The sequence below is a fragment of the Notechis scutatus genome, chromosome 1 (genome assembly GCF_049901735.1).
Source record: "Notechis scutatus isolate UNSWTSFEM ecotype Mainland chromosome 1, rNotScu1.2, whole genome shotgun sequence".
NCBI lineage: Eukaryota > Metazoa > Chordata > Lepidosauria > Squamata > Elapidae > Notechis > Notechis scutatus.
Genome location: NC_142009.1, coordinates 199,605,564 through 199,628,526, shown reverse-complemented (window position 1 = coordinate 199,628,526; position 22,963 = coordinate 199,605,564). Strand labels below are relative to the sequence as shown.

Below are 22,963 nucleotides of genomic sequence, written 5' to 3'. Positions count from 1 at the left end.
TTTTTTGTTCTCACAATCAGACTTCACTAGCAGTTATATGTCTACATCCTCCACATTCTTGCTCTGAGATTTTCTTGTGGATCCAACTAACAATCTCCTGAAAGATGGCCCCATTAGAGTGACCATCTCAGACAGGTTATTGGCTGTAGTAGGCTTCTAAATCATCCTGAAAAGTTTTATAGTTGGATCCACTGGTAATTCCATCAATATAAGTAGGCACAATATTATAACTGTGTCATCAGTAAGCACTAGAATCAGGGATCTCATTACAGCCATATCTGTTGAGCATCAGGTTGAGCACCATCTGCTTCAGATTGGCCTCATGAAATAATTACAGGAATTGAAGTAGGAAGCCATTTAAATAGCTGAAATACAAATAGATAAAAACTGGACTTTAATTCTTTGAAACATAACATAGACCTCATTTGAAAGCTTTGATCAGATACACAAAAGAAGCATTTCTTTCTACTGCATTCACATATTTTTCCTAGTGGAGCTGTTGAAAATGAAAAGGGAACTAATTCAGGTCTCTCTTCTCCTGAATCTAAACTGAACTTCAGTAGCCAGCTGTGAAACTTGTAATGAATATTTTGTGAGTAAAATATCTTGCATCCAGGTTGACTGGGTGCATGTGCATGACAGCTACAAAGTGAATTACAACGATGTTTTAGGATTAGTACTATATATGATTCTCAAGCGAATGGAAAGTCTGCTTAGATAGTGCAATTTGCCACTGATCTTTCGGCCCCAGTAGGTAGATCTGAGCAAGAACCAATACCACAAGAAGGGAAAGACTGTTTTCATTGAGAATGGCTACAATTACAGAATCCTGCAGGTCTGATTGTCATTGCCTTCTGCTTGTTTTAGGCTTAAGGTGTGTTCTTATCATTGCTTTGGTAACAGATCTGACCTATCTTCATCAAGGTCATCTTATTCTCTACACTATCCTCTGATTTCTGTCCAACATGGTCCTTAGTTCCAAGCCAAAGATTATCAGTTATTTTCTTAGTGCTGTCAGAAATATCTCTCTGATATTACCTGGTAACAAGGAGAATTGGCTGTGATGGGAGCCAATATTTGCTGTGAAAGAAAGAAGTAAAGCTAAGAATCAAATCTGTTTAATGCATTGTCAGACAAAACACTAAAGAATCTGCTGGGAACAAGAACCTTAATCTGCTCGGGGAAAGATCTCTAGGGTTTGTTGGCAATGCTTCAGAATTTGCCCTGGAAATATAGCATATGATTTCAAGAAGCATTCTGTTTGCATTGCAGAGCTCAGAAATCCATTCTAAATTATAGTGTACATTGAAGTTGTTTCAGTTCAATGTCTAACTAGGCATGTAACGAGCAGTCATACATTGACCTGGGTATATGCAATGTAGCTTTTCTTGTTTCTTGTTTTTTCTAAAACAAACATGGTACTTGTGGCAAAATTATAATTCACACTTCTAACTCAGAAATTATTGTTTTATTGCTTTTATTTAATTGTTTGTATATATTATTTTTATTCTTGGGTTGTGAGCTGCTCAGAATTTGGTTTAAGATGGTTGGACATATAACTAAGCACCATTTCTGAAGAATATGAATGGGATAGGAAGATAATTTGCAACATATTTACTTTTTTAATCAACTGCAGGCAATTTTAAATCATGAAATAGACATGTGCAAGGTGTTTCTCAGTGACACACAATGTATATTTTGCCTTATTCTGAGCATTGAAACAAAATTTAGCTGATTCAGTGTCATTTCCAACTATTTTAAGCATTGAACTGGATTTTGGTTTTGTAGCTTGTGCTTAGTTGCTCTCCCCACCTTATTTTCAACGTTTTCAAACAGCATAGCCAGCACAGCAGCAGAGACCAATTATGATTCTGCTGTTTTTAGTTTAATTTAGATAGCGTAATATGGGAGTGGAGTATATAGAGGAAAGAAGAGGTTAAGACAAAAGAAGATTATTCACTACTGCATGCCTACCAGCTTGCCTAGTATGCTACTGCTGTTTTTTAATTTATTATGGGAAAGTTAATAGCTCATGTAGGTTGCTGAGTGCATTGCATGTGGGTTGTGTTTTGTTTAATTTTGCAGACAGAGATGCAAATATGTGTATGCTCTACTGTTGATGCACTTGTGAAAATCTTAGCTCAAAGTTTGCTGTGCCAATGTACTTCTGGCTTACTGAGATGAATTTCAAAATATAAAAATGATGTCTGGTTTTGGTTGCTTTGTTGATCTTTGAGATGTGTACAATCTATATAAGTTCTGTATACAATCTATATAAGTTCTGGCTGCTGTTTTAAAGTTATCCTCAATTAAGCATCACCCAAGCCTTTCTTCATTTTTCCAGCATTTCAGCAATGAACATCGCAATATCTTTTGCTGTGCTTGTAACTTATACCTGGGGTGAAAAAGAACTATGCCAAATCAATTGCTTAATTTTGCTAAGTAAGCAGGATGTCAGTGCCTTCAGAAAAATGGACCAAGGATTATTTTATTTTAAAAAATCAGAACTAAGAAAATATCTTGTATAAATTTTTGTTTAAAATTCATTTGTGAATTTTGTCAGTGAATCCATTATTAGGACAAGGGCTTGAAAGAGTTAGTGAGTATTTGAAAATTAAGCATTACAAGTGCAATATGGAATAAATAATCTATTCTTGATTAAGAACTCGCACATAGGACAGTAGAAGGAACTCTGGAACAATTGTATATGCAATACCTTTCAGAGATTTCAATCTACATTGAGGTTTATTCTCTGAGAATGATTTAGAGGCTTACATATTCAATTAATTATATTCATTAATGTTACATTGTTAATTAGCAAGATGTTAGCACTGACAAAGGTCTTTAATAAGATGGTGTTCCTGGGTAGGACCATTTTACCTTCCCTTTTCCAGATGATCAGTTAGACAAGGACATTTTAAACTTAACACAATAATAATAATAATAAAACATTTGACAGTAACCCAATACTGGTCTGTGACAGTAATAAAAATTACTGACTAGACTGTAAAAGCATTCTCCCAAAGTATAAGAATAAAGGGAAATCTGCTACTAAAGTTTAATAAAGAATCAAAGTCCATGCACATGAAGGAGAAAAGTAGCCTATATGACTAAACCTTACCTGTTTGCATAGCATCATTATACCTCACCCAGGATATGTGCTAATTAAAAGGGATATTAAAGACAGCAGCTGTTCTTGTCTAAATTGAGAAAAAAAATGTCTCTTTGTTCTCTCTATTAAACAGTGGAGGGGATTTAGATGCCAAATTCTAAATAGTCCCCCCCACCCCATAGGTAAGAGCACAATTGCATTCCTATTGTTTTCTATGAGGATTTATTTTTAATCTGTTCAGAAATGTTTTTAAAAAATTAAATCATGGGAATTAGCACTCATTGTATGATGTCGTGTATTCATCTGATTCTGGGGGCGCAACAATAAGGGTGCAGTAGCTAATTCCACAGTTGCTGGAACTGTGAAATCATTTTAATTCTATCTGCAATTGGATATTCAATATGTTTTCAGTGTTGTTCCTATAGAATATTTTGAGTGGAGTTGCTTTATTCCAAGCTTAAAACAAAACATATTTTCCATTTTTTAAAAAACTGTTGCCTTTATTATTTGTATAAATAACTCAAAGCAGCAAACATACACAATAATCCTTCCGCCAATTATTTTCCCCACAACAACAACCCTGTGAGGTGAGTTGGGCTGAGAGAGAGTGATTGTCTCAAAGTCACCCAAATGGCTTTCATGCATGACTAGAACCCAGTCCCCTGTTTCTAGGCCAGCACCTTCAGCACTATACCAAACTTTTTATGCCTATTTCTAAAGATTAAATAAGCAAATTGTTTTTTTACATATTTTGAAAAGAAAAGTAAAACAGCTTTTTGACAAAATTTTACCCCATGTCTCCAAATTCATACAAACCTAATGCCTCTGTTTCATTCTCAATGTCTTTTTAAATATTCCAATATGGAATTCAATACATCAGTTATGATTAACTAATATAATAAAATAAAAAGCTGTTTTAAGTGGCCTTAGAGCAGAGTTACTTTGATAAAATTATGAGGTTACTTACTTTTTCATAAACTATTACTGCAGTGTGTTAACTTTGCAAACAATGGATCAATAGGTAAGGAATAAAAATGCCACATCTCTTTCACTTGTGCAGAACTTCCCAAAGTAATTCATTATTCATACTGGCTGTTCTTATAAAGGGACTCTTCATATAGTCTTTATCTAAAATATTCCCTGTAGTTGATACATCAAAAATCAATAGAACAAATAGAGTGTTTAACATTTAAATATCTACCACAATTGAATGGATACCCACTACCTGGCTACATGTCTTGAGACAGAGTCTTTAGAGAATGGGTGTCCAATCTTTTGGCTTCCCTGGGCCTCTTTGAATGAAGAGGAATTCTCTTTGGCCTCATATAAAATACTGTATATACTCGAGTATAAGTCGACCCGAATATAAGCCGAGGCACCTAATTTTACCACAAAAAAACTGGGAAAACTTATTGACTCGAGTATAAGCCGAGGGTGGGAAATGCAGCAGCTACTGGTAAATTTCAAAAATAAAAATAGATACCAATAAAATTACATTAATTGAGGCATCAGTAGGTTAAATGTTTTTGAATATTTATTTCAAAGAAAAACAGTAAACTAGCTCTGTAAGTGGAAAAGAGAGCCAACAAAACCAATATGGTATCAACAATAACTTTAAAAGTACAAAAACCTTAGCTCAATCAACAACCAAGCTAAAACACAAGAGTTAAAATCCTTCAAAACTGGATTCCTCCTCATCATCTGTATGTCCAAACAGAGCTTCAACTTCATCTGGTGTGAGGCTATCAGCATAGACATTGCCGTCATCACTGAGTTCGCAGTCATCACCATCACTGCTGTCATTCTCATACAAAGTGCTGTCTTCATTGCCATCCATAGCATTACTAATGCCACATTTCTTGAAGGCACGTTGCACCATGTCCTCTGGAATCTCTTCCCATGCATCACGAACCCACTTTGCTATTAATTCTATGTCGGGCTTCATCAGATTTCCAACTTTTGTCAATCGGGCTTGACCAGATGACATCCATTCACGCCACATTTTTCGCACACGGTCTTTAAAAGGTTTGTTTAAACACACATCTAGGGGCTGCAATACAGATGTAAGCCCACCTGGAATAACGGCCAAAGTAACTTGAGAAGACTTTGCCAATTTTTTAATGTCATCAGATGTGTGGGCTCTGAACATATCCCAAACTAGCAATGATGGTTTTTTCTTTAAGGCTGTTCCTGGACGTCCATTCCAAATTTCTTCCAGCCATTTTTTTGTTCCGTCTTCATCCATCCAGCCTTTAATATGTGCACGCACTGTAATTCATGGTGGGAATTTGACCTTTTTAGGCAAGGTCTTTCTTTTGAAAATAATGACAGGCCGCAGCTTAGTTCCATTAGCCAAACATGACAGAACGACTGTGAAATGGTTTTTTTCATTTCCTGTGGTTCTGAGTAAAATAGTTTTTTCTCCCAAACTTGCCACAGTTCTGTTGCTAGGAAGATCAAAGGTCATAGGTGTTTCATCCATATTCCCAATATCTCCCAGGTCAAAGTTATGGGTCCTTCTTTGTTTTATGATGAATGAATGGAATGACATCACTTTCTCATCAAGGTCTTTTGGCAACTTCTGTGAAATCTTTGTTCTTTGCTGCAAACATAAGTCATGTCTATTCATAAAGCGGGTACACCATCCTGCTGACACAACAACATTTTTAATGCCTGGTGCTTTTAATTTGTCATCTTTAGCCATTTGAAGGGCACGTAAGCGAATTTCCATACGTGTCACGCAGTAACCATTTTGACGACACTCCATAACCCATTTATACAATTCAGTCTCTAGAGCTTCATATGAAGGCTTTAAACCTCGTCGAGCTTTTTTTGCCTTTGGAATCTTTTCCAAGTCAGCTTTCATTTTCCACCAGTCCCTCACTTGTTTTTCGTCAACACAAAATTCCCTACTTGCAATACTGTTATTGCTCTCTTCTGCTCTTGACACAACCTTAAGTTTGAAACCAGCTTCGTATGACCTGCGTTTTTGTTTTGGTCCAGGATTAGACGTATTGGGATCCATTTCTAACAGGATAAAAAAAAAAAAAACTTTGAAAACTTTTGAACAGTACGCATGCACTCATATTATTTGTGGACAAAAGTGGATATTCATTCAGGCTAGAGTGCTTTAAAATGTAAATGAGGTTAGTTTTACACACACTCATGCACACCATTTCGCTTTCCATAAACTAATTTTTTAGTGCCTGACAGATGAAAGTCCTCTTAGGAAACTTTAGATCTTAACTGGCATTACATTTAAAATCAAACATGTTCACTTCCTTAATATCTCAATTTTTTTCCATGGCAAAGTGTTTCTCAAATAATAATCCATAAAAAATTCTCACCCACCTGCATTGACCAAATAAAATAAATACTAATATTTTGAACATGGAGAGAGCTGTATACCTATCTGCCATTTAGCTGCCCAAAATGAGAAGCTAGCCTGGGGGAGGGGAAGGAAACTCATACCACAAACATGAGATTCCATTGACTCTTGCTAAAGTGCATGATAATTGCTAAAGTGCATGATAATCCTTTTTGTAATAGCATGTTAACTAAAGAAGAAATGAATTTGAGGGATGGTGCTCGTGGCAAACTTTCTCTGCTTGGATTTTGGCTCAGAAGTCCTGAGAAACAATCACATTTCAATGGGCTTTAGTATCTGGGATATTAGACTTCCAGTATTCCAATATATTGGAGAAGAATAAAGGGTCTGAGATACTTTTCTCTCTGTTGATAATGGTAATTTTCATCAATCAGGTGGTGGGCTATGAAGCACGAAACAGACCAAGTGTACAGAGTGAGAAAAAAAGTTTCACCTAGATGTCATGATCCAAATCAGAAAATAAACCAGGATAAGGCTTAATCCAGGTTTTAGTTAAGAACTAAAAGTTGCAAACTTCACATTTCAACTTTTTAATTTTCTTCAGGTTTAACAGCCCCAGTGATAATGGTAACAGCACTGAAGTAATAGTAGACTTCTATGAAATCTATGAAATATAACTAAAAAGGCATGTTGCTTTCATTAGTGTCAAGATGGCATGAATTAACATGGCATAAATACTCAATTGCAAGTTAACTTCATTCACTCTTGGCATTAAAAAATGCTACGGGGAGGAAATTATTATCTAATTAAAACTTTCACTAGGACAGTTGAGAAAAAGTTTGATGTTCACAATTTCCTCTTTGAAAAAGACCAGTAAATAGGGAACAAGAAGATGAAGAAAAAGAAGTGTGTTTTTTCACACTTTTCACACTGCAGTGAACAAAAATGGCATCATAGGAACAGGCTTATTCTCAGTCCAAAGGTTTGTTTCTGATTTCTTCCCTGATTTAAGGGAAATTTGGGAAATGACCTCACTATCATGAAAGGTTTAATTGATTCACTAACCCAAAAGAAGATGATGATGATGACAGTGGTAGGCAGGAGTCACTCTCTCCCTTGCAAGAAAAAAGCAAGAGCCGTTCTTATGATATCTCTCTTCTCTCTTCTCTCTTCTCCCCCTGGAATAAAGTCAAGCCCTTTCCAGCACGCGCGCATCATCCGCCCCCTTTGCACCTTGCAAATGCAAAATCCCGGGTTTTTGCATTTGCAAGGTGCAAAGTGAGTGCGCGCGTGCTGGAAAGGGCTTGACTGTATTCCAGGAGAGAGAGAGAGAGAGAGAGAGAGATCATAAGAACGGCTCTTGCTTTTTCGCCAGCCCCGGCACTGGGGGCTTGCAAGGGAGAGAGTGACTCCTGCCTCCCACTGTCATCATCTTCTTCTTGGGTTGTGAATCAATTAATTTGGGAAACGATCTCACTATCATGAAAGGTTTAATTGATTCACTAACCCAAAAGAAGAAGACGATGATGACAGTGGGAGGCAGGAGTCACTCTCTCCCTTGCAAGAAAAAAGCAAGAACCGTTCTTATGATCTCTCTCTCTCTCTCCGGAATAGTCAAGCCCTTTCCAGCAGGCGCGATCCGCCGCCGCCCCTTTGCACCTTGCAAATGCAAAATCCCGGGGGTTTTGCATTTGCAAGGTGCAAAGGGGCGGCGGCGAATTGCGCCTGCTGGAAAGGGCTTGACTATTCCGGAGAGAGAGAGATCGTAAGTGAATCAATTAATTTGGAAAACGATCTCACTATGAAAGGCAGTGTTCTCTGCCAGTGGGGCGTTTGAAGAAAACGCCCGCGGCATATCCACGCGCGTGTAAGGGGAATCAGAAATCCGCGTTAAGCCACGAAGTCCCCAATCGCACAGCCCAGAATCGCCCTCCCCTCAGGGGCAGCAACGACGCCCGGCGTTTCCCGAGAAGCTCTAGGCTCGCGGGCTCAGAAAACAACGCGAGCCGAGGTGGCTTCAGCTCCGCTTGTTTTCCTCAGCCCCAGCTGCCTTCAGTCCGCTCGGAGGAGGAGGAGGAGGAGGTGGTGGTGGTGGCGGCTCGCGTTGTTTTCTGAGCTCTAGGCTCGCAGGCTCATAAAACAACGCGAGCTGAGGTGCCTGGCTCCGCTGGCTTTGTTCTCAGCCCCAGCTGCTTTCAGTCCACTCGGGAGAAGGAGGAGGTGGTGGCGGCGGTGGCGGCGGCTCGTGTTGTTTTCTGAGCCTGCGAGCCTAGAGCCTAGAGCTCAGAAAACAACACAAGCCACCACCACACCACCACCTCCTCCTTCTCCCGAGTGGACTGAAAGCAGCTGGGGCTGAGGAAACGAGCCAAGCGGAGCTGAAGCCACCTCGGCTCGCGTTGTTTTCTGAGCCTGCGAGCCTAGAGCTCAGAAAACAACGCGAGCCACCACCACACCACCACCTTCTCCTCCTCCCGAGTGGACTGAAAGCAGCTGGGGCTGAGGAAACGGCAAGCGGAGCTGAAGCCACCTTGGCTCGCGTTGTTTTCTGAGCCCGCGAGCCTAGAGCCAGGGCGCTTTCATTGCACCGGGCGTCATTGCTGCCCCAAGGGAGGGCTGAGGGGAGGGCGAATCTGGGCTGCGCGATTGGGGGACTTCGTGGCTTTGGGTGGGAGCAAGGACGGATGGAGTCCGCGAAGTGGGGCTTGCCTGCCCTTGCTGGCTGCCTCTGCTTCCTTAGGGGCGGGGAAGGGGGCTCATCTGGACCAAGGGTGAGTCTCCCCCTCAGTTTCCCCAGAAGGATCTTCCGTTGCTTTTGCCTTCTCCCTACATCTTCCCTCTGTTAAAAATCCCCCCCCCACCCACACACACACACTTATTTTCGGGCGGATAGATTTCGTGTCTGAGCATTCTCACATGGCGGTGGGTCTTCCCCCCCCTAAAAACAGTTAAAAAAAGAAAAAACATATCCTCATGCAAGAACTTTTCTGCTTCCAATTACCCCCATGCTTAAAAGTTGCAAAGGAAACACGGAAGCAGGGAAGCGGCTGCCCAGCTCCGGAGCTCCACACCATTTTTTTTCAGAGGGGAATCTGACTCGAGTATAAGCCGAGGGGGTTTTTTCAGCACAAAAAATGGGCTGAAAAACTCGGCTTATACTCGAGTATATACGGTATATAATGTAGTTAATATATATAAATATTGCTAAAAAAGTACACAATAATGTTAAAAGGCTAGCTGTCCAGGGAGACATGCAACCTGTGGGCCATGGATTGGACACACCTGCCATAGAGCAAATTTTACACGGTAGGTTTCTCACTAAATTGTATGCAAGATTCTCACATCTTTCCTTTCTTCCTTCTAGAGATTGAGGCACTGAATTGCATTTAAAATCAGAAGTCAATTTTTTAAAAAATTCACACCCACACCACAGAAGCTCATTTATTTCATTCACAGAGAAGGACCTGAAGATTATGGAAGGCTCTCCCAAATAGTATGCTTGTCCCTCATATTCCCATATTTTGGTAAAGGCATGTCTCTTTCACCATGCTTTTAGTTATTGGTTGAGTTCAATTTTACTTACTTTAATTGCATTTTTAAACCTGCATTTCAGATTTAAATGTTGTCAACCACTTTGAGAGTTTATATAAGTAAAAGCTATAGAACTAATAATTAAAAAAAACAAATGTGAAATGTATATAGATTTCTTGTTATGAAAATATCTTGATTGGCTCATAATGGTTTCATGTAGAGATTTTACATTTATTTTATTTCATTTTGGAGTTTTTTACTACATAGATAGAAGTATGTAAGTTATCCATTCAGTGCTTCTGTTTTCATCCAATTTCAGTATTATTCTGATGCAAAGCGATGACTTTCCTAAATATTTTTTTCAAAATATTACGGTGTTAGTTTTGAAATAATGATAAATGAAAATTAATCCATAAAGTTTTAATCTAGGAATAGTAGAATTCCCAAATGTAGTTATAGCCTGAAATGATCAGCGGGTCTCCTTGTTAGAGGAGGTCATCTCTCTATTTATGAAATTAATGTCAATTTAAAATTGCAGCACTATTGTGAAAAACACTGATGAACAACTGTTTATGAGAATTTAAGGAATCTCAAAAAGAAACATACAAGAAACACATTTCTGGAATAATATTTCTTAAAGCATTATTACTGTTAAGCAATAACATCTTTTTTTTTTCCAGAGTAGGTTCAGTTATCCTTCCTGACAAAGAATATGGCATCAAGAGTAGGGCGTTTGAATGAGCTAGTCTGAATGAAAAAAAAGAGAAAACAAAAGATTCATTGCAGACAGTTTTCTCTTTATTTTATTTTTATTTATTTATTTGACTTATCTCTTGTGTATCAGAGGCTTCGTGTTTGGTTGGGAAAAAGTCTATATCCAGTATATGGAAATGTCAAGGAGCAAAAACAGAATTGGCGTATTTTCTATACACCATACTAAATAAGAAAAAGCTTAAGACAAATACCTTAACCCTCCCTTATCTCATAAAATGGCAGTTTTTAATATTTCCCTTGCTCTCCAGATTGTTGAAAAGCTGATATTAGCTGTACTAAGCAAAAGCTGACATGATGTGTATTTGGTAGATAATGTTAGATTCCTTGCCTTGAAATGTGTTCAGTTCTATTCAATGTGCCTCCTCTGCCTACTCATGGGCAACCACAGAACAGAGGCCATCTGGAAGTACTGAAAATACACACGCTATCCTTATAGGGAATGCCACACTAGTCTCTGCTGCCACAATTTATTTGGCATATGCTCTTTTAGAGATATCATGCACAATCATTTTGATTAAATATGAGTTGTCTTTCTAAGTGGAATGCTTATTCAGGCAGGAGATGGACGGATGATATTGCATTACACTAATTTTAAATATACATACATACTGCTTTCAACCCTTCCTTCCTTCCTTCCTTCCTTCCTTCCTTCCTTCCTTCCTTCCTTCCTTCCTTCCTTCCCACTTCCCCTTAAAGGGCTGCTGGCAATCAGGTCCTTCAATATCTTTCCAGTGACCAGCTCAACCTGGCCCAGGCACACCAACACACCTTGGAGGGATTTACAGGCTTTAATTAAAAATAATGGCCATTAAGATAAAAATCAAATTAAACAACACAATAACATAAAACATTAAGTCTTACATTGAGTAATGTCGCTCAAATTAAAAAAAATGCCCCAAAGACTGTCTTTTTCATTGGCCCCTTACCAATCCTGTTGCCTCATAAACATGTCTTCAGTAGGCCCAATGAGAGGCCTATGGAGTCTACCTCGTGTGGCTGCTAGGATACGTCTCTAGGCCGAGATATTGCTGTTGCTCTTCCTTGGGGTGGCAACCTTTCTCCCTCTATTTGAAGGAATCCAGACTCTTTTCCTCAAAAATATGTTGTTCCTTTTGCTCCCTCTCAGCCCTTTCTTCCTTCACCTTCTTGAATCTGGCATCCTATTCCCCAGCACTCTGATTTTACTCCACCTGCCGGGGAATGCATTTCCCAGAAATCTCCTCCAGAGCCCCTTCCTGTCCCAATTCCAGGGGCAAGGCCTCAACCTTAACCCTAACCCTCCCTCCCTCCTTCCCTTCATTCCCCTTTTAAACAAAAACTGGGTATGTTATTTATTGATTGATCATTGATTAATTTATAAAGTCAGTTTCAGTTTTATCAACTGTACACCTTTTCTAAAATGACCTGTCTCCAGCCTGGCCCTTCTCATGAGGTTCCTATGTGGGTTGTAACTAAGTCCATATTCCTTGCTGCTGCATATCTTTCTCTTCTTTCCTTCCACCTTGCATGAAACTATGGACTTCTCATGAAGAGTCGGAGATACGATAATTTGTATAATATTTCCAAATATGATACATTGAGTGAGCTCATTTTTGCTTTGAGTGAGAACTCTGATTTGTTCTGTGATCCATTCGTTTATTTTCTTGGCTGTCCATAGTATTCTCGGAGACTTCTCCAACAATATACACTTTCTTCAAAGTTCATCTTTTGATTCCATAGAGGAATCAAAAGGAAAAATCATTGCCTGCATGATTCAGATCTTTATAGATATTGATCTATACTTTTCAAGCCCTTCATTATTAACTGGTCAAGTGCTAGTCTATAGCTTATTTCTTGATTGCTTTTTCCTTTACTTAACAACAGATAGCTGCATCTAAAAGGCTAAATAAATGTATCCTAAAAGGCAGATCCATCACTTCAGTATCTTCATTGTCAATTCTAAGGTTGATTGCTATATCTTTTACTATTAATTTAGTAATCTTTATAGAGGAAGTGAATTAAAATAAAGGCTTATAATAAGTGTGTGATTTCACCTAGTTATTCTAACAGCAAGTTCAGTATTTATTTGCTGATTAATTTGTATGATGGTTAAACAGTGTTAATAAAACAAGAGGCATAAAGAATAAAAATGCATTTATGTTTGAACAGAAATTCACATGTTCAAAATAAGAATTACTGTATTTCTGTTAATAAAGAATATTCAGGATTGCATTTGTCATTGAATAAAACTGGGATGAAGCTGAAAACGGATCATAAAAACAAATAGTCATGATATTCTTTTCAGGCTAAACTAGATATAATGGTGGTTTAAATTTCTGCCCCAGTTGTATTTCTTAATTAACAGTATGTTAATTAATATTTAATCTCTGGAGAGATCAATTCATAGTTACTCCATGGCCCTTACCCTCACCCTGTAAAATAAGACTAAGAGGTCACACAATATAACCTGCTATTTAGACCTGCCAAAATAAAGAAGAAATTTAATGTGGTTGCAAAAAGCATTAGCTTAACAGATAGTGCCATAGAGTGTGTTAATGTCATTCTACCCAATGTGCAAGAAATGTGCAGCCTAAAACAGTGATTTCCCAAATATCTAAAGTGGGTATTAGAGTTGCTTTAAGTGTTTTAATTTAATACCTAATTAGTAAAAGGTGCTTAAGAAGAATTGCAAAGGGCTTGACGTACCTTGCCATGCTGTGATTAGGAAAGGTTAATGGAAATAATGCAAGGAGAATCTAAATGTACAAAGTTGACAGTTAAATATAGGAAAATATGTAACCCCAAATTTTACAATTTTTATGGAAAAAAGGCAATCCACAATAATATGAACCAAAGTAATGGAGATTCAAAATGAAGTTTATTTATGAAAATACGCTTACATAGTCACCATTGGGCCCGTAGCCAAATTGACTGAAAGACTAGATTAACAAAGCATTACAGATACTTTTTGCTTAGCAACCACAATTGGGATCAGCAGCTCCATTGTTAAGAGATGCAGTCACTAAGCAAAGCATCATGTGACAGTCTGTGACATCATTAAGTGACTCACCATGATCATTAAGTGAGATATCACGTGACCATGACTTGTGTTTTTACTGCTAGCTTTCCCCTTAACTCTGCTTGTCGGAAGTTGATTGGAAAGCTCCTAAATGTTTGGGGAGCTTATAAATGCAAGGGTCAGTTATTATTTTTTTGTTTTTGCATTATCACAGCTTCAAACAGTTGTTAAACATGGCAGTTGATAAGCAAATTACTTACACATAGGGGACAGAAGGATTCATCAAGAGATATAAATAATTACATTTGTATAGACATGAAATGCCCCAAATTTACCTTGATAACAAAGTAATCACCAAAATTCTGACCTTGATGCTGATTCCATAGTCAGGCCATCATCCCATCATCCCTTTTATACTATCCTTTGCTTGGCATCTTCCTTCCTCCCTCCCGCCCTCCTACTCAGGGTCTCTTTAGACTGATTTAAAGGGCTCCCTGAATCCAACAGCTGTCTTAATTCTATGCTGTTTTCTACAGACACATGTAACCTAACTGAAACATAAAAATGAAAGTTTTATTTTTTAAAAAATCTACTTTTAAATAAATTATATTTTAAATTCCACATAATGTAGATGAGCTAGACAGTGATTTTGAATGGAAGGGGGCTGGTTTTATAAATAAGACTCCAGCTCTTATTTGAAATCCTAGAGCATGTCAAATTACTCTGCTGAAAGTGGGTATTGATTTTAGGCTGTGTATGTTTTTGTTATTGCTAATTGGGAAAATTTAAAAAGTTCAAAGTAGGAATTGTTAAATGAATAGGTGTAGCAGAAGAAGAAGCAGAGCCTGGGGCGGAATCAAGAGAGGAATCATTCTGGAATCATAACATTCCTACAAACAATCCACGTCCAGCCCCCGCCCCCTTAAATTCAGTTGGTCCTTATTTAGTGCCATTTTAGTGCTATTAGTTGACTAGATTCTTCTAAATCTTAACTTAGCACATGGTCCTAAACTTTTCTTGCCTGACATTATGAAGCTTAACATTTATCCTGAACCTTTAACTTTTCAAAACCTGAGAAAAGTGTGCAAATCAAAACCCCAAAAAGATATCCCAAATGTTCATGTTGACCCCAGGAATATCAATGGATCACTACTGAAAGTCATAAGAATGTCAAGCCTTGTTTTATCCCAGTGCCATCCCCCCCAACCTTTTGGGGACCCAACCTCTCTGTGGAGAGAAGTTTTCCGCAGACTGGAGGGGGCATGGTTTTGCATGCTGCCTGCATCCCGCGGATGGGGCTTCGCTTGTTTGCATGGCCCGGTTTCTGACATCCTGCGACCCAATGCTGGGATTGGGGACCCTTGTTTTATCCAATTAGTATCACTGGAATTCTTATTAGCACCTAGGGTATAAATGACTAGATATTTGATTAGTCTACCTCACTTGAGGATACTAAAACTTGTTTCTAAATGTTTAATAAAAGCAGTGGATTAAAGTAAGGGTGTCTGTATATTTCAATTTGAAAAGTTTCCCTGAAGAAATTATTTCAAGTTTGAAACAGCTGTTTTGAATTTGAAACAGGCCATTCAATCATTTTAGAAATGTTTTGAGTAGGTCAGTATCCTGATGTACAAGCAGAAAGGTGCTTCAGTGTTCTTACACTCTATCACTGTCTCTTTACTCAAACATCTATTTTAAGCAAATTCTACTTCAGATTCAAAGGGATCTTTTTCCAGGTGTTATGTAGTAAAACAAAACATTATGCCAGAATAAAATGTAAAACTCTTAAATAGATTTCTGTCATAATTTTTCATTGCTTTCTAATCTGCAGTCCTTTCTCCCATGTACTTGCCTATTGATAATTTCTACTGAGGCCCGAATCACATCATTGCGTCAGGATGGACTTTCATAAAAATTTATATCACTAAAAATTTCCAGGATGTTGATTTTCTAGTTTTAGAGGCTGGAATTGATTTAAGTACTAGTGAAAAAAATTGTTAACTTTCCTATGCAATATTTATGATACCCATATTTAGAAACATTTTTCTAGTTAGTGCAGATAATTAATTTTAAAACTTCCCTTTTTTAATGAAAATATTAAAATTATTATATTTGGAATTGAAAACTGGCTTTGAGATTATTAGTACAAGGACTATCTCATCTCTTATGCGTGCATAGTTCAAATACGGGTAGTTCTCAATTTACAACTGGTAATTTAATGATTCTTTGGAGTTACAAACAGCCTTGGAAGAGGTGCTTTATTAGCCTGTAAAACATTTCAAGCTGTTTTAAACTGTTGCATGCTCCCCTCCCATCATTATACGACGGCATTTGAGACACCTGGCAACTGACTCACATATATGACCAATTGCAGTATCCCGTGGTTATTTGATGCAATGTTTTTTGCCAGCTTTTAACATTTTTTTTGCTTGTTTCACTTGGGAAAGATTTCCAACAAAAAATCATGCTCATTCAGGAGAATGGAGTCGGACTTATGATTGCATGATTCACCTACCAACCATGTGATTTGTACTTACCACTGTATGATTTATTTAATAACCACCATAAAAACGGTTGTAAAATTAGCTTCGGCAATGTGGTACCTTGACTTATGATGGTTATGATTTATCACCGAAATTCCAGTCCCAATAGTGGTTGCCAGTCAACAACTGCCTGTGGAGTGGATTTGGGGAAAAAATCAGATGACAATTATAATCAAACCCCTCCCCCTTTCAATATGTTTGTAATGTTGACACACATACAAAAGAGGAAGATTCCAATTGCACTGCTCCAAATGCTGTCTTGATTTTTAATCACATGCCACTTAGTTCAAATCAGTATTATGTTATATAACTGGAATAGTATCTTTTATTAGGTTTACATATGTCGAAAACAAATATAGTTTAAAACTTGTTTAATTATAGGTCAGCTCAAGGGAACCATGTTTGAAAGGACATATTAAAATAAGATCTCCATCCTCTTTAATAAATTCTGTCAGCTTAATGCAAAAGAGGCTGTGAGGTTTGCTGACTAAATAAGCTATTGATTTAATGAAAGCCCTCTTTCAAAAGTTGTTAATCTTTATTTCTTTTGGAAGATCATATGATAGATAGAACATACAAAGGATTTTTTTTCTAGACTTACATGTGGAAAAATAGATGGAAATTTGAAGTATTACCAGAAACTTGAATAATGAGGAAGACGAGCAGGAGGAGGAAGACTACCGTGGTTTCTGACTTCATGAATGTCTTTATGAACCTCATTTTTTTTATTGTACAGTTGCTTTAGTGACACAAATTATAATGGATAATTTATAATTTTGGATATGCTATTCTGATGATTTGTGCTGATAATTTGCATCCTTTGTTTTAAGAATTATACCAGACATCTTTATGGATATTACTGGTATTGTGATGCTAATTAATTTTGAATTGAAAGGAGAATTATATTGCGATTACAGAAACACAAAATTTTGATTTATATGCAACCATACTAAGAAAAATAGAAAGAACTAACATAATATTGCAGAAGACCATAAAGGTTATTCAGGATTATTTTTATATATAGCTCTTATAGAAAAAAAATATTACAAAACTGATAGTAACTGTGTTGGTTAGTAAAGATAAGGAAAAGACAGGAAGCTAGCATATTATAATTATACATAGGATTCACTTTGGTGTTTCACTTTCATATTTTTACTTTCATGCTGGTATGGAAAGGGAACTTCACGAAGACAGTAGTGTCACAAAAAACAGGAAAAGCCCAAGGGGGACATCAGGTCAGCCAGAAAACAAACTTACATAGGAAAAGGAATCAAATAAAAAGTATTAAAGAATCCCTATAGACAAAAGCCTAAGTAATTAAGAAAACTAGACAAATAGGAAAAGGAAACAAAAGATAATTTAAAACCCTTACAAACACAGGACATACCAAATAAGCAAAACAGACAGACAAAAGACACAAAATATAAATTACAAAAGGGACAGACAGGAGATTGCCACAGAACAAATATGAAAAACTATCTTAAAGCTAAAAGAGATTACAGAAAACCAATAATACAATCTGGCCACCCCGCGGAGTTTGCCTTCCACACCCCGCGGAGTTTGCCCTCCGGCGGGAATAAAGACAAACTCAAACAGAATTTGAAACATTAGGCACAAATACAAACACTCACACAAAATCAACTTACAAAGGGAGAAAGGGGTATAAAAAACCAGGGACTTACCATAAGAAGCTAGTTAGCCCAGGAACGCATACTTCTCACTGTTCTCCGCCTTCCTGAAAAATAAAAAGATCCAGCTTTCAAGGAGTTGTCCATGTCCTTGCGTCGGAGCTCTCCCAGCGGGAAAATCGAATCCTCGAAAGAAAGGCATTTTGACACCTTTCAACACTGGGTTTGGGCAGCAATATTTTTTTCCACAGAAAAACCAATTAAAGTGCAATGGCTATTATACGTGAAGATTTTCCTCCTATGTTGAAATGAAGGAGAAGCTGTTGCTGGTTGTTGTGATTTGGCTAGTGCATTAAAGCAAAGCTCAACAACTCACAGAGTTTGAGGTAGGGTAGGGTAGCATGCAGTGAGCTATATTGTAAAAAGCAGGTGGTGGTAGGACAAAAAAGTAATTTAATCTTTAATTAAGACATACATAGTTCAGCATGATTTTTCAACCTGGATTTAATTGTCTGCAAACTATAATTTGATGTAGTTAAATTGGATATAACTCTGGGGCACCCAGGTTGTATGCCCTTGCACTTGAATATTTTAATGACAAGCTTAGAGTGGATTAAACTCAAAGAATATCAAAGAAATAGGCAGCAAATCAAGATGACTCCCTGCAATAGAAACCTAATCCATGAGCAGTTGAAGAAAGAATTGTGTGCAGCTCATAATGAATGCCTAACCTTGTTTTACCTCAGGGCTCTTTAACAAATAATGACCATGAAGTTTTTTGCAATGTTCCCAAAACTCCAGGTGAACCATGGATGAGATTAATTATCTGAATAATTATTTATCCAATTTTCCTTTTTGTTTGCATAAGATGCAGCTAAAGCTCCTTTTCTGGAAGTAACTTCGCTAAATTTGATAAGGCACTTCACAGTGTACATATTGAGAATTTATTATTAGATAACTGAACACTGTGATTCTGGAAAAGTACCACAGGAAATTTCAGTGTTTTGCCTGAATTTTGGCATTTTCTTTGGATATTTGCTCAGCTGTTTTTGATAGATACCAATAATAGCATTTTTTTAATGTCAAAGGGGAAAAATATGTGGAACTTAGAATTCTAATGGTACTCTTCATTTTTTTTGAAGATGAGGAAAACACCCCAGCTTTTAGGGTTACTAAGATTTTTTTCCTATTTTCTTGTATTTCTTTCAAAATATTTTGCGTTCTAGACATTAGATAGTAAATCCTCTAATAGTCACATTTATTTTCTTATATTCTATGTTTTTAATTTAAAATACTATTCTTACTTTATAAAAGAAAGGAATAGTAGGATGCATATAACAGAATTAACGAGTGAACTTTTAAGATCTACAGAGATTATATTGTAAATAAATTGATGTGCAGAATTTTGTAATTGGAAGCCTTCGTATATATTAGATTAGAATGGTTGTTTAGTCATTCCTGTGTTTGCTTGGGATGTTTGTATTGTAACTTAATTCATTTGAAGACGACTACATTGAGAAATGATAGGTAACAGAAGCAACTTTCAAAATTTTAGCAAAAGAGCATAACCTGAGCATATTACACATACTTTGGGATGTCTTAAAGTTATTCTATTTAGCAGATGAAGACATGAAATCAAAGATAACTACAAATAGAAGGTATTCTATACAAATGGCTTGAATTTACAACAGCTCCTTTTTTTACAGCAATAATTGTTATCCTTTGAGAAAACACTCCTAAAATTTGAAGAAGTATTTGACGTTCCATTGAGCAGGACAATTAGATAATTAGCAGAATTTATTTCCCTTTGTCTTTCATATAAAAACTCAGTGTGTGCTGCAAATCAGCATAAACCAACAACCTCAATCTATTGTTCTTCAAATATATTGGGACTACAAGCCTTCCTAGATAACATGGATGAAAAAATTTATTTGTTATATTGGGAGTATTGTGAACTCCTTAATGCTCTCTAAAATTGGTTGGGTTTTTTGTAGACGTTTCATTACCAGTCTAGATAACGTGATGCTACCTAGTTTGGTAATGAAACTTCTGCAAGAAAACAGCCAAGCTCAGAGAGCATCAAGGACCCCCAGTTCAACCCTGAGCTTAATGCTTAATGCTCTCTAAAATTGGTTGGGTTTTTTGTAGACGTTTCATTACCAGTCTAGATAACGTGATGCTACCTAGTTTGGTAATGAAACTTCTGCAAGAAAACAGCCAAGCTCAGAGAGCATCAAGGACCCCCAGTTCAACCCTGAGCTAACATATTGTATACTCTCTTCTATTGTTGGTAATATGGTACTATTGTTACATAGGAAGTATAATAAATGTAAAGATGTTATTTTGGTTACCTTCCTTTCACAGTTTCTCTAGATCAGGGATCTTCAAACTTGACAGCTTTAAGACTTGTGGACTTCAACTCCCAGAATTCCTCCTCCGGTCATGTTAGTTCAGGAATTCTGGGTGTTGAAGTTCACAAGTCTTAAACTTGCCAACTTTGAAGACCCTTGCTCTAGCTATTCTTTTGTACAGTCAGTACAATATACAGGTAGTCCTTGATTTACAACCATTTGTTTAGTGACTGTTCAAAGTTACAACAGCACTGAAAAAAGTGACATATGACTATTTTTCACACTTACAACTGTTGCAACATCCCCATGGTCACGTGATCAAAATTTGGATGCTTGGCACTTGGCATGTAATTATGATGGTTGCAATATCCCAGGGTCATGTGATCACCTTTTGCGACCTTCTGACAAAAAAAGTCAATGGGGAAGCCAGATTCATTTAACAATTGTGTTACTAACTTAACAACTGCAGAAATTCATTTAACAATTGTGGCAAGAAAAGTCATAAATGGGACAAAGCTCACTTAACAACTTGTTCAGCAGTGGAAATTTGGGGCTCAATTGTAAATCAAGTACAGTTTTCCTATGTAGCTTTTATCTTTGTCTAAGATAGAACCCTTTTTTTTCTGAGTTGAAGCAAATTATTAATTTGTTTTTGACATAAAGAAGCACGGTATTGCCAGACAATTTCATGTTCCTGGAAAAAAAGCTTTTTTGTTTTTATTTAAATTTTGTGTAGGACAGTTTCTGAGATTAGTTGATGATGTATTTTATGCCTGACAATATGTCGTATTCTGATACTGTCATATAGCACCAGAACCATGTTTTTGTTTAATAGTTTCAAATTTTATTTTATTTTATTTGAATTGGTACTGGAATGGAATTTTGTGATTCATGCCATTCTAATCCCTTTATCCTAGTTTGAAGCTAAGGAAGCTATAGAGGAAGCTTGACATAAAGCATTTATAAGGCACTGTCATAAAATTGCATAAAATGCTGTTAGTTATCAGGCTTTTTGGAAGTTGCCTCAAACCAAAGGTAATTATTTCCAAACATGATTTTCACTTCTTCACCAAGGTTTAATGAGATGACAAGATGGAGTTATAAAAATTTCAACAACACCGCTATTTCCCATTTAAAGCTAATTTGTGCCCTAATGCATTCAGGTAGAAATTTATTTAGTTTCTTAACAGCATTTCTGTGATCTGGTAAGGAGGTAGATCACTGATGATCAAGAAGCTTGCAGCTGGCTGATTACAGATCCATCTCCCAAGTCCCTACCAGTCTGAGAATCAGCCATTGCAAAGTAGATGAGAAATCTAGCTGAAGAGATGGGGATAAGTGTTCTGTGGTTTCAGTTCCCATTATTTCTGGTTCCTGATAATTGATCATTCTGGGATTCCTCTTGTAACATGCCACACTGTGTTCTTCAGCCCCTTTAAAATAAATACTCATACAGAGGGCTTGCTTTTTTGCAGTCTAGTTATGTATGGTTTTCACAGCAGTTTTTTTCCCCTATGTGGATCTGACACACGCATGCTAGCTATCTGAATTCTTTTAATTTTAATTTTAATTTGCACAAAATAAAAACAAGATCAATGTTGGTTTGCAGATGGCAACAGATCATGGTCCCAGGGACAAATAGTATAAAAATGAATTTTCTCTGCTTCGGCACTCTTTCGGTAGAACATACTATCTATCTGCAGAACAACATGGAGTCAACAATAAACATTAATTCAAACTCAATGGCTATATCTGTAGAAATGCTAAGTGATGAAACAGTGCTTGGAGTGTAAGTAGCAGCTCCCCAAAGCTTTAAATGAAAAGATTTCTTTTTATTCTACATTCAGTTTAGCCTTCAGCAGTAACAGAAAAGCAGTTGCTGCTTTCATGAATGCTTGCCCTAAAAGCATCCTTCCATAAGACAAAAGCATAATATTTATAGAAGAAAAATAAGAAATAGAGGGAAAACGACTGGATGAGAAAAACAACAACAACTTGAGAATATTAGTGACTCTTTGTCCCCATTTATATCCATTGATAACTGAGCTCATTAAATATTGTAAACTATAAGAATTTTATTTGCTTATCAAATTTAATTAGACACCCATCTCACAAATGAAATTCTGGGTGGTAAACCATAAAATAAACAATTTTTAAAAAGTCTAAAATAACCATTAAAACAATTCAGCATAAAAATGAATAAGACTGCAGGAAAATAGAACATTCTACACATAACACAACCAATTCACAAGGTCCCTGTTTCTATTTCTATTTATTAAATTTGCCACCCATCTTTTAATGAAATGAAAAAATTGCAGTTTGAGAGATTTCCAGGTTGGGGTTAATCTTACCATTGGGGGAAAGGGGATGAATTGATTGTCAATTATAAGTGAAGCCTAACAAATAATAATTTAGATTAGATCCTATAATTTTGCGATAATCAGGAGGCATTCACAAAATGTAATATTTGAGCCTTAAATCTAGTTTCAGTAACCTTTCTTCTCAATCCAGAAGACTGAATTGAAGCAGCATAACATTCAGACAAATGATAATAATGCGGTGGGGTGTTCAGAGCAAGAGAAGGTTATCTTTTTGTGATGGGGTGCAATTTTATTTTAATTGTTATTGCCTGATGTAGGTGGAGATACAGGGCTGAGATGTATGGTTTTTTTCTTAGGGCTTGGGTGTTGGGATTTAA

General features: G+C 36.9%; 1 protein-coding gene across 1 annotated transcript in view; it reads left to right on the top strand.

Moving 5' to 3' along the window:
• The window catches only part of KCNJ3 (potassium inwardly rectifying channel subfamily J member 3), a 116,883-nt gene that overhangs the window by 14,825 nt on the left and 79,095 nt on the right, over positions 1–22,963 (top strand). The gene's annotated exons all lie outside the window — the stretch shown is intronic.